This window comes from Salmo salar, chromosome 13 (assembly GCF_965601325.2).
Source record: "Salmo salar chromosome 13, fSalSal1, whole genome shotgun sequence".
In the NCBI taxonomy this organism is placed as follows: Eukaryota; Metazoa; Chordata; class Actinopteri; order Salmoniformes; family Salmonidae; genus Salmo; species Salmo salar.
The window spans coordinates 40,544,076-40,556,792 of NC_138303.1; the positions used below are offsets into that span (position 1 = coordinate 40,544,076).

The 12,717-nt window shown below is 45.4% G+C and overlaps 1 pseudogene; it reads right to left on the bottom strand.

Moving 5' to 3' along the window:
- Positions 1-287: 287 nt before the first annotated feature.
- LOC123726156 (serine/threonine-protein kinase PINK1, mitochondrial-like) lies at positions 288-7,928 on the bottom strand (annotated as a pseudogene).
- Positions 7,929-12,717: the final 4,789 nt, after the last annotated feature.

Sequence of the window (12,717 nt, forward strand, 5' to 3'; positions counted from 1 at the left end):
TCTTTGTGGTTGAATCTGTGTTTGAAATTCACTGCTCGACTGAGGGTATAGAGATGAGGTAGTTATTCAAAAATCATTTAAAACACTATTATTTCACACAGAGGGTGTCCATGCAACCTAATATGTGATTTGTTAAGTACATTTGTACTCCTGAACTTGAATACTTATTGACTCAAGACATATCAGCTATGAATGTTTTATTAATTTGTAAAAATGACTAAAAACAGAATTCCACTATGACATTATGAGGCATTGTGTGGAGGGCAATAATAAAACAAATCTACATTTTAATCAATTTTAAAGTCAGGCTGTAACACAGGAAAATGTGGAAGAGGTCAAGGGGTGTGAATAGTTTCGAAGGATCTGTATTTTTAACTATTGTTAATGTTTGTGTCGCCCTAGGTGAGGAAGACACACACAATGAAGTGTGTACCTGTCCTCGGCTCCACTCGTAGGCTTCAGCTGAGTAGCGTGTTCCACACAGCTCTATCTGGACAACCCTCTTGCAGTCCAGCAGGCCCTTCTCCTCACAACGTCTGAAGGGGGTCCCGGGCCAATCTTGGGCATCCACATGGATGAGACCCACATGGGCGTGTCTGACAAACACAGGACACAAATGTACTGTTTCACAGAAATAGATTCAGCCTAGTCCTGCATAAAAAAAATGTGCTCAACAGAGAGGTGTTGAAGCACTTTTTAGTCCAGGACTAGGCTTACTCTGTGTCCGGGAAACCGGCCCTGAAAGTATTCTAGTTGTTCTGGCATATGAAAAATGCAAGCTTACTAGTACAATACTTATTTCTCAGCAACTGCTTGGAGAATACGGTATGCTATGGTGTGATCACCACCTGTTTAAAAAAACGTAGCCTATACAGTTAAACATTACAACAAATGGATCTTGAGTGCTTCGTGTCAAAACATTATAACAGTAAACTTTGTCCTGCAACTGTCAGGAAGGTTCATTCGACATTAGCCTAAATGTGTGATGAGGAGAAAGACGAAGCAGGTGTTGTTTTGAGGCACATCTGTAAGGTAAACTGAACACTGCTGAACTGCACTTAGTAGGCCTTTGCTATAATGTCCAAAATCACTTTCCTCACATCTCAGATTGCATAGTGCAGAAAAGGGGGCTCCTCCTCACCAATAGCAAGATGGATAAAGCCCGTGGCCAGGATTGTACGGTAGGCCTCATACACGTTGACGTCCCCAATATCAGCCACCATCAGAGACTCATAGGGGACTGCCCGGGTGCCACTGTTGTAGGCCCTCATCATGGCAGACCCTGCTCTGATCTGACGATGGTCAAATCTGTAAAGAACCATGCATTGTTTTACTTTTATATAACATTGGTTGTAACAAGCACAATTTGTTTGACACAAGTGAGAAAGTTACAGATGCACAAATATCATACCCCCCCAAAAATGCTACCCCCCAAACATCCCCTGTTATTGTAATTGTGAGAGGTTAGCATGTCTTGGGGGTATGATATGTGTGTCTAACTCTCACTCATCATTATTCACGATTCATTCAGAATTATCGGAAACCATGGTAGCATCCACATTTAATGTGAAAGTGTTTAGAAACATTCTATTCTTATTTACAATAAAAGTGACTCCAAAATGGCACAATATATTATTTACCATTAATTTCTATTGGGTACAAAATAATCTGAAATCACCAAAACAAACAGCAAATGCATCCAAGAAGTTGTAGAGTCACAAGCTTGATGTAGTCATTGCGTGCTATGAATATGGGATCAAATACTGAACTTTTTACTACTTTAATACACAAGTGATGAACCGCCCTGACCTGAGAGAGACGGTTTGTTTCTCTATGTGGTTAGGTCAGGGTGTGGGGTGGGGTGGGCATTCTATGGTGTCTTTGTTTTGAGCCGAGTATGGTTCCTAATCAGAGGCAGCTGTCTATCGTTGTCTCTGATTAGGAATCATACTTAGGCAGCCTTTCCCCACCTGTAGTTGTGGGATCTTATTTTTGTACTGCTTGTTAAGCCTACAAGACGTGACGGTCGTGATCATTGTTTATGCTTTTTGTTTGTAGTGTTCTGAGGTAAAATAAAATATCTGATGAACACTTACCACGCTGCGCTTTGGTCCACTCCTTTTGACGATCGTGACAGAAGATCCCACCACCAAAGGACCAAGCAGTGTGGGCCGATGGACTGGACCTGGGAGGAAATCCTGGATGGGGCAGGACCCTGGACAAGGCTTGGGGAGTATTGCCGCCCGCAGGAGGAGATAGAGGCGGCGAAAGTGGAACGGCAATACTGGGAGGAACAGGCAAGGAAACCACGGAAGCCCAAGAGGCAGCGCCAAAAACATTTTTTTGGGGGTGGGCACACGGGGAGATTGGCGAAATCGGGGTTGAGACCTGAGCCAACTCCCCGTGCTTACCGTGGGGAGTGAGTGACCGAGCAAGCACCGTGTAATGCGGTGATGCGCACTGTGTCGCCAGTGTGTACTCACAGCCCGGTGCGCTCGGTACCAGCTCCTCACCGTTGCCGTGCTAGAGTTGGCCGTCAGCCAGGAAGAAGTGCGCCGGCTCAGCGTATCTGGTCTCCAGTGCGTCTCTATGGCCCAGGTTATCCTGCGCCTGCTCTACGCACGGTTCCCCCCGTTCACCAGCACAGCACAGTTCGTCCTGTACCAGCGCCCCACCCTTGCTGGGCTACAGTGACCATCCAGCCAGGACGGGGTGTGCCAGCCCTGAGCTCCAGACCTCCGGTGCGCCTCCATGGCTCAGTGTGCCCTGTGCCTGCTCTGCGCACCCAGTCTCCTGTGCGTCTCCCCAGTCCGGTGAGACCGGTTCCAGCTCCACGTAGGAAGCCTCCAGTGATGATCAATAGTCCGAAGCCTCCAGTGATAATCCATGGCCCGGAGCCTGTAGGGATGATCCATGGCACGAAGCCTCCAGTGATGACCCATGGCACGAAGCCTCCAGTGATAATCCATGGCCCAGAGCCTCCAGTGATGATCCATGGCACAAGGCCTCCAGTGATGATCCATGGCGCGGAACCTGTATTGACGATCCATGGCCCGGAGCCTGCAGCGACGGTCTCCAGTCCGGAGCCTCCAGCGACGGCCTCCAGTCCGGAGCCTCCAGCGACGCTCCGCAGCCCGGAGTCTCCAGCGACGCTCCGCAGCCCGGAGCCTCCAGCGACGCTCCGCAGCCCGGAGCCTCCAGCGACGCTCCGCAGCCCGGAGCCTCCAGCGACGCTCCGCAGCCCGGAGCCTCCAGCGACGGCCTGCAGCCCCCGAGTCTTCAGCGACGGCCTGCAGCCCAGAGTCTTCAGCGGCGGTCGGCAGTTCAGAGCCTCCGGCGATGACCCACGGTCTGGTTCCTCCGGTGACACAGAAGAGGGGGGGTCAGCAGGCGGTGTGGGGGCTACGCCCCGAACCAGAGCCGCCACCAAGTATAGATGCCCACCCGAACCCTCCCCTGTAGGTTCAGGTTTGCGGCCGGGAGTCCGCACCTTTGGGGGGGGGTACTGTCACGCCCTGACCTGAGAGAGATGGTTTGTTTCTCTATGTGGTTAGGTCAGGGTGTGGGTTGGGCATTCTATGGTGTCTATTTCTTTGTTTTGAGCCGAGTATGGTTCCTAATCAGAGGCAGCTGTCTATCGTTGTCTCTGATTAGGAATCATACTTAGGCAGCCTTTCCCCACCTGTAGTTGTGTGATCTTATTTTTGTACTGCTTGTTAAGCCTACAAGACGTGACGGTCGTTATCATTGTTTATTCTTTTTGTTTGTAGTGTTCTGAGGTATAATATACGATAAACACTTGCTGCGCTTTGGTCCACTCCTTTTGACGATCGTGACAAGTGAATTTGTCTCAATACTTTTGCTCCCCTAAAATGGGGGGACTATGTACAAAAAGTGCTGTAATTTCGGAACAGTTTACCTGATATGCATGAAAATACCCTCAAATTAAAGCTGACAGTCTTTAACCTTACAGTCATTGTATCATTTCAAAACCAAAGTGCTGGAGTACAGAGCTAAAACAACAAAAGTGTCACTGTCCCAATACTTTTGGAGCGCAATGTATTTGTTTCCTGAAAGCTCTACACACATGGGTGGAAATGGGGAGAGAAACTATTTTGACATTATTATTATTTTCCTTTTTAAGGTAAATTCAATGATTTTATATTGGTGGGTTCCCACAACTTCACAGAGTGACTTTTCTATTCCATTTCCACCACAATCGGAGGTCTTCCAGGTTCACGTTCGACATGAAGCACCTCTGTACTGTACCTCTGCCTCTTCCAAGCTCCCACTGGGCCTGCAGCCTCTCAGGAGCAGACTGGCACAGCAGCCAAACAGCTAACATCTTCATACCAGCGCTGTCCGGATTGGCCAGGGCCCGCCTTCCCCAGAGGCTGAGATGCAGCATGTTGGCAGCCACTCTGGCACTGGGGCACTGCAGAGAAACAACAATATGAGCATAATATGAGTCTTGGATTCAGGGCATATCTCTGATACCTCTGATAATGTAATGGATTTGCATACTAAGCACCAAACCCTTATTTACTGAACGGAATACTGAATTCATCTTTAATACCTTGCATACCCTTCAATGAAGTAAAGGTTTGAAAATCCTAGTTAGACTCCTACCTTATTGGGGATCCTTTGCATGAGCAGCCTGACCACTATTTAAAAAAAATGTTCTTTATTTATCTAGGCAAGTCAGTTAAGAAGAAATTCTTATTTACAATGACAGCCTACCGGGGAGCTGACTTGTTTAGAGGCAGAACGACAGATTTTTACCTTGTCAGCTCGGGGATTTGATCTAGCAACCTTTCAGTTACTGACCCAATGCTCCAACCACTAGGCTACCTGCCGCCCCGAGCTGCATGTCAGCACACACACTGGCAGGTAGGGCAGGGAGCTGCTTCTCCTGGAAACTCTTGCTTGCCAGGCCCCCTGCTCCATAGAACAGGTTGGCCTGGCCAAATATCTCATAGGAAATGGCACTGACAGCCCTGGCATCTGCCTTGCTGTAATTGATTACCACTCCCTGGCTTGGAACTGCAGTGGCCACCTTTGGAGAGACCAAAGATGAAAAGATGTTCAGCAACTCCTGGTAGAACAATCGAAGTTTGCTTAAAAAATTGATAGATAGAAAGGGTTTATAGAAGGTATAGCTGACCCCATTTAGTCGACTGGTCGACTGTTTGGTCGATAGGCTGTTGGTTGACTGAGATGTTTTTAGTCGAGCAGTCGCAAATATACAGTATGTTTTAGTTTTTTTATGGCACACGGACACCTGTCTGATTCACGCCTGTCTCAGTGGACTAATCCATTGCGGAGGCCACGGGGATGGCACACCAGTATCACCAGTAGTACATTTACCGTTCTTATCTACAATGTCTGTTTGGGTACTAGAGTTTCTGTTAATGCATTCAATATATTATTATTACAGTATTTTACCATTCTCATTGTCAGAGTGGACACGGTGTTTGCGGACCGTACAACCTAGGCTGCGCTTGTGAGGAATACGTTTTGGTTTATTTCATTCCATTTACGAGTTTTGTTTATAGCGCTCCTATCAATGTTGAGTAAGGAAGTGCACCTGATTGTGCATAGAATTAGGCCTAGGCTAACTGGCCTGCACGCAAATGTAGGCCTATAAATGTGCCCATTTGGGGATCTGATTGAGAAATATGAAGTCATTTTTTCTTCACCTCAAACAGCAGGTAAACAAAGTCTGGTTTTACATATATTGAGAATGACAACAGTTCCTCAACGTTTCTCTTTCGATAACTCCTCGCGTGAAAGGGGAGGGGGGGATGTCATGCTCTGTTCCGGTGGAAAGTCATAAAATAGGCCTACCTGATTACTTCTTATCATTTGCACAAATAGTTTACAGCTGTGTCTGCCTGGAGCTCACTGGCACAGGAAACTCGGAGGGCCAAGAATATTTTATACAATGTTGCAAGTTTGCTAGTGCCAGCTTCAGGCCGGACCAAGTTGATAGTTGATACAATGTTTCACGGTCCTTGCAGACATGCCATGCGTAGCCATTGTGATTTATACGATATTAATATTATATAATTTTTGTATTTTACCCCCTTTTTTCTCCACAATTTCGATCTTGTCTCATCGGTGCAACTCCCCAACGCGCTCGGGAGGCAAAGGTCGAGTCATGCGTCCTCTGAAACATGACCTGCCAAACCACGCCTCTTAACACCCGTCCTCTTAACACGGAAGCCACCCGCACCAAGGTGTCAGAGGAAACACCGTACAATGGGCAACCGAAGTCAGCTTTTAGGCATCCAGCCTGCCACAAGGAGTCGCTAGAACGCGATCGAACAAGGACATCCCGGCCGGCCAAACCCTCCCCTAACCCGGACGACGCTGGGCCAATTGTGCGCCGCCTCACCAGTCTCTCGGTCACAGCCGGCTGTAACACAGCCTGGGATCGAACCCAGTTCTGTAGTGACACCTTAAGCACTACGATGCAGTGCCTTAGACCGCTGCACCACTAGGGAGGTCCCTCTGGCTCCCTTTTGAGTCATTTGTTTGTCTTAATTATTTGATCACAGTGTGCTTAAAGCAGAAGACAAGCTCAATAGCCTACATATAGTTGATTTTAATAAAACACATAGGGTGTGTCCATATAAGGAAAAATGCACCTTTTAAAATTTCAACCAATCGATTGGTCGAAACAACAGATGTGTCTCGGTCGACCAAGATTTTTTTTAGTCGGGGACAGCCCTAATAGAAGGGCTTGTTGTTTTGAATGTTCAGGTTGTGTTATTGCATTTCTCTGAGGATGATTACCTTAGGTGCCATCAGGCAGGAGTTGCCATATTTGTTCACCCATATAGAGTTGAAGGGCAGCTGTAGACTGGAGTCTTTCTGATCCAAGCAGCAGCCAAAGTCAGTGATAACCAGCTGGGGGCAGCCATCTGCACAATAAAGATATTAAATAACAATATGATTACTCAATGTTGGTTGAAATGAAGAAGAGGTCCAGCAGCTGCAGCACCATCAGAGAGCCCTCTCTCCTGCTGGGCACGTTCACCTCCAGGTAATGACGCAGGGTGTACGGGTAACTATGGAAACAGGGGGAGGAGAGGTTAGATCAGTATACTCTGGGGTGGGTGAACATAGAGTTGGACGAATCTGGACATAATACATAATGGGCCGGTTTCCCGGACACAGATTAAGCCTAATCCTGGACTAAAAAAAACAAATGCTTTTTAGTCCAGGCTTCATCTGGGGCTGGGAAACAGACCCCAAGACATTGAGATAAAGCTGGAGGATGGATGGATGGAGGAGAATGATCCTTACTTCTTCATGACCAGGAGCAGAGTACGGTTGTTGCCCAGGCCCTCAGGTTTGAGTCTGGCAGGACATCAGGGTACTTTCCTGGGCACTGGGTAGAGGGGGTACGTCCGCTGTGAACGGCCGGAACACCCTGATCACATTGGGTTGGCCAGACACGTCCCCAAAATACCTGCAAAACTAACCAACAGCTGTTCAGTCAATAGAAATCAACTTGAAAGGCACTCTTGATTGCGTGCCAAAACTCAGTTTTATGTTCAGTCAATCTTTGAGAGACAAACTCAAAATATGTTGGGCTCTTCTGTGTCTATTGAAAGTAAGTTGATGCTGTGACTGATTGCTGTTACTAACCCGTTTAATGCAATCTGTTCCTCTTTTTCCTGTTTCATAGTGAGAGGGCCTGCAGGGACCAGCTCCTGAGACATGGGTCTCAGAATAGCCTTGCTTGATGAACCAGCCTGCAGGGGAACAGGGAATACAATCTTATTATTATGCCAATTGCATGCTGAACATAGCTAGTATTCTATAGTAATATTTGAAAACCAAAAGTAACACACACTCCATGTGCCCCAATAATCTGTCCTTACTTGTTGTAAGAACAGGCTATACAGAGTTTCCCCCATATTTCTTCTACCACTCCTTTTTTTTTATCCATGACGTTCATGATATCTGAATATGGCTGTGCAATTAAATAAACAAAAATTATTTTGACAATTGTATTATTATTTTATTGTACTACATGTCGTACTTCCTTTTGGTAGTTCAGAAATTGTAGATAGAACTTGTAGACAGTGACAATTTTAGCATGTACATTTTGGTGGGGCAAAAAAAAAAGTGGGATGCATGCCATCAAAGCCACTACACAACACAACACTGAACAATACATTAATTGCACTATACCACTGCACACCTTGCTTTCAGCGGAGCCTTGTCTGACAGCGAAACAGTTCATTCAGCCTCATTTACTGCCTTTTAAAAAAACAGAGCTGATATGGCTGACTTGCTTAAAGAAATGTGGTTTCTACTGACAATTGAGATGTACAAACTATGGCATAAGGGGACGACAAGCGGATAGAGCCACTCTGTAATTTCGATTAAGACATTAATGAGCGAACTAGGACGGATGTAGTCGATGCAACTATTTGTTCAGCACTTTTGAAAAGTACGGCAACAGAATTCAGAACATGGGTGGTTCTTATAGTATTCTCCTTGTACACTAAGTCAGAACCGTAGGATACATTTCTCAAAAACAGACTATAGGCTACATGTGCACCACCAAGTCAGATCAGTAGGTGAAATTAAGAGGTGAAAATAGACCAAATTATTAGGGTGAGGCACATGGACTACTAACAGCTAACTACACAACATACACTTAGTATTACTTTCTTAGCTACAGTATACATATCTACCTGGCATATAACGTAATTTATGCAGCAGCATACAATACATTTTTGGACTCACCTTGTTGTGCTGTGCTCACTTGAACAGGAGGGTGGTGCGGTGGTCCTTCGTGGGCAAATTTTCTCATCAAAGTCTGGCATTTTCTGGATTTATGGTGCTTCAAGACAACTGGGAACTCGCGAAAAAAAGGTTGAATCATGATGACGTCAGTGATCTTCAGGTTGTAGCTCTAGAAAGAGGCTCGAGTTCACGACTTACATTTCCGAGTTGGATGGAAGTTCAAAACATATTTTCCCAGTCGTAGCTCGTTTTTCCCGGGTTCCCAGTTGTCTTGAACTCACTAGTCAGATTTTGCAGTTCCGAGTTAGCAGTTGTTTTGAGCGCTGCACAAATCACACTTCATTGACAACATGTCCAACGTTGAATGTTTATAATTTTAAACTAGGAAAAGAGACCCTTAATCTTAGACTTGGGAAAATTGCCACAGCCACTCCACTGAATAGCAGGCTAATGATTGCTTTGAAATGCTTGCAGTTAGCCACTGATTCCTTCCAAACCCCTCATTGCTGAATTTGCGATTTCCAACTCGATGAGCACCGATACATTTTATCTATAATTTCTCCTCATTATTTCTCTTCATATGACAAGGATTAAAAAGGATTTGCCAGTAGATTGTCGACTTGATTCATGATGATGACTGCTAGCTAAGATTTTGAAAGTATGATGTTGACAGTCCAATCAAAGCTACTATAGATATAACGTGATTTGACATCAATCAATCAATCAAATGTATTTATAAAGCCCTTCTTACATCAGCTGATGTCACAAAGTGCTGTACAGAAACCCAGCCTAAAACCCCAAACAGCAAGCAATGCAGGTGTAGAAGCACAGTGGCTAGGAAAAACTCCCTAGAAAGGCCAGAATCTAGGAAGAAACCTAGAGAGGAACCAGGCTATGAGGGGTGGCCAGTCCTCTTCTGGCTGTGCCGGGTGGAGATTATAACAGAACATGGCCAGAAGATGTTCAAATGTTCATAGATGACCAGCAGGGTCAATTAATAACCAATTTGGGTTTCCAATCTCTCCAAAAGAATGTGGTGATCGATGGTATCAAAAGCAGCACTAAGGTCTAGGATCACAAGGACAGATGCAGAACCTCGGTCTGACGCCATTAAAAGGTCATTTACCACCTTCACAAGTGCAGTCTCAGTGCTATGGTGGGGTCTAAAACCAGACTGAAGCGTTTCATATACATTGTTTGTCTTCAGGAATGCAGTGAGTTGCTGTGCAACAGCTTTTTCAAAACATTTTTAAAGGAAAGGGATTCAATATAGGCTGATATTTTTTATATTTTCTGGGTCAAGGTTTGGCTTTTTCAAGAGAGGCTTTATTACTGCCACTTTTAGTGAGTTTGGTACACATCTGGTGGACAGAGAGCCGTTTATTATGTTCAACATAGGAGACATAATTTTTTCTGTCGCCAATGACCTTGAGCCTTCTTGGATGGGCATTTCTAATGTAACTCTATGACAGCACCCAAGGGGCTAGAATTTTAGAACTCTACCCTTAGACTTGGCGGTGACGTAGTGTCCCCATGAGTGTCAGAAGACTGAGCCAATCACGGCGCAACACGCCGTATTTTCTGCTGGCTTTCCCCACCACCACAGAAAGCACTGAGCTAGGCTGAAACACCTGCATTTTGGAGCTGCCTTTCTCAAGAAAAAAAAAAGACCATGTTTGTATGTGGCTTTATTAACTCAGTGTTATATTTTTTTTTACATTGTTTGCGAACTGATATGTGACACATATTAATGCCAAAATAACATGCAAAACAGGCAATCCCAAATAAATGTGGGTTTCATAACAGGTGGGACAGCCTAAATGACGGGTCTCCACTGCTTGTAGATCAACTTGTAGCTATTAAAAATATTGCCTAGTCAGACCATTACTCTGTCCAGCTATCTGATAGGCGTTATTAGAGAATTTTTGGCCAACATTATTAACTTGTCGATACTTCCTCAATTCCCAACTTGGAAGACAACCAATGTCTTCTAAACGTCCATGTCTAGTTGCATGGGTTTTGTTTGCATTTACAAAATGCTCTGTTATTAAATTAAATCAATGTTTTTCTCCAGCAATGTGTACATCACCATCTTGTCTATTTAAATCTTAACTCATTGATTGAGATTGGTGTGTATTTTCTAAATTTAAACAAACCCCCTGCAACTAGACATGCATGTTATTTGTCACATGCGCCAAATACAACAGATGTAGACCTTACAGTGAAATGCTTACTTACCAACAATGCTTTACAAAGTTTTAAGAAAAACAGGTGTTAAGTAAAAATAGATAAGGGGGATTAGTCTTTGTCGTGCCCTCTTCACGACTGTCTTAGTGTGTTTGGACCATGATAGTTTGTTGGTGATGTGGACACCAAGGAACTTGAAGCTCCCAACCTGCTCCACTGCAGCCCCGTCGATGAGAATGGGGGTGTGCTCGGTCCTCCTTTTCCTGTAGTTCACAATCATCTCCTTTGTCTTGATCACGTTGAGGGAGAGGTTGTTGTCCTGGCACCACACAGCCAGGTCTCTGACCTCCCTATAGGCTGTCTCATCGTTGTTGGTGATCAGGCCTACCACTATTGTCTCATCGGCAAACTTGATGATGGTGTTGGAGTCATGCCTGGCCATGCAGTCATGAGTGAACAGGGAGTACAGGAGGGGACTGAGGACACATCCCTGAGGTGCCCCCGTGTTGAGGATCAGCATGGCAGATGTGTTGATACCTACCCTTACCACTTAGGGGCAGCCCGTCAGGAAGTCCAGGATCCAGTTGCAGAGGGAGGTGTTTAGTCCCAGGGTCCTTAGCTTAGTGATGAGCTTTGGGGGCGCTATGGTGTTGAACGCTGAGCTGTAGTCAGGGAGTAGCATTCTCACATAGGTGTTCCTTTTGTCCAGGTGTGAAATGGCAGTGTTGAGTGCTTCAGAGATTGCATCATCTGTAGATATGTTGGGGCGGTATGCTAAATGGACTGGGTTTAGGGTTTCTGGGATAATGGTGTTGATGTGAGCCATGACCAGCCTTTCAAAGCACTTCATGGCTACCGACGTGAGTGCTACGTGTCGGTAGTCATTTAGGCAGGTTACCTTAGTGTTCTTGGGAACAGGGACGATGGTGGTCTGCTTGAAACAAGTTGGTATTACAGACTCAGTCAGGGAGAGGTTGAAAATGTCAGTGAAGACACTTGACAGTTGGTCAGTGCATGCTCGGCGTACACGTCCTGGTAATCCATTATGCCCTGAGGCCTTGTGAATGTTGACCTGTTTAAAGGTCTTACTCTGATGCTTTTATGCATGCTTCAGTGTTACTTGCCTCGAAGCGAGCATAGAAGTAATTTAGCTCATCTGGTAGGCTCGTGTCACTGGGCAGCTCGCGGCTGTACTTCCCTTTGTAGTCTGTAATGGTTTGCAAGCCCTGCCACATCCGACGAGCATCAGAGTTGGTATAGTACAATTCGATCTTAGTCCTGTATTGACTCTTTGCCTGTTTGATGATTCGTCGGAGGGCATAGCGGGATTTCTTATAAGCTTCTTATAAGCTTCTTATAAGAGTCCCGCTCCTTGAAAGCGGCAGCTCTACCCTTTAGCTCAGTGCGGATGTTGCCTGTAATCCATGGCTTCTGGTTGGGGTACGTACGTACGGTCACTGTGGGGACGATGTCATCGATGGACTTATTGACTGTCAGTGACTGATGTGGTGTACTCCTCAATGCCATCGGCATCTCTGTACTATGCCAAACAGTGCCTATCTAATAACACCTTTCAGACAGTTGGAACAGATTTATGTTATGACTAGGCAATATTATTTTTATAGCTACAAGTTGATCTACAAGTTCTACAATTTCTGAACTATCAAAAGGAAGTATGACATTTAGTATGACCTTAAATCTGCTAGTTAATCAACTTTCTGCCTAGCTAAGACTTAACTCCAGTGTTCGATCCATTACAGTGAT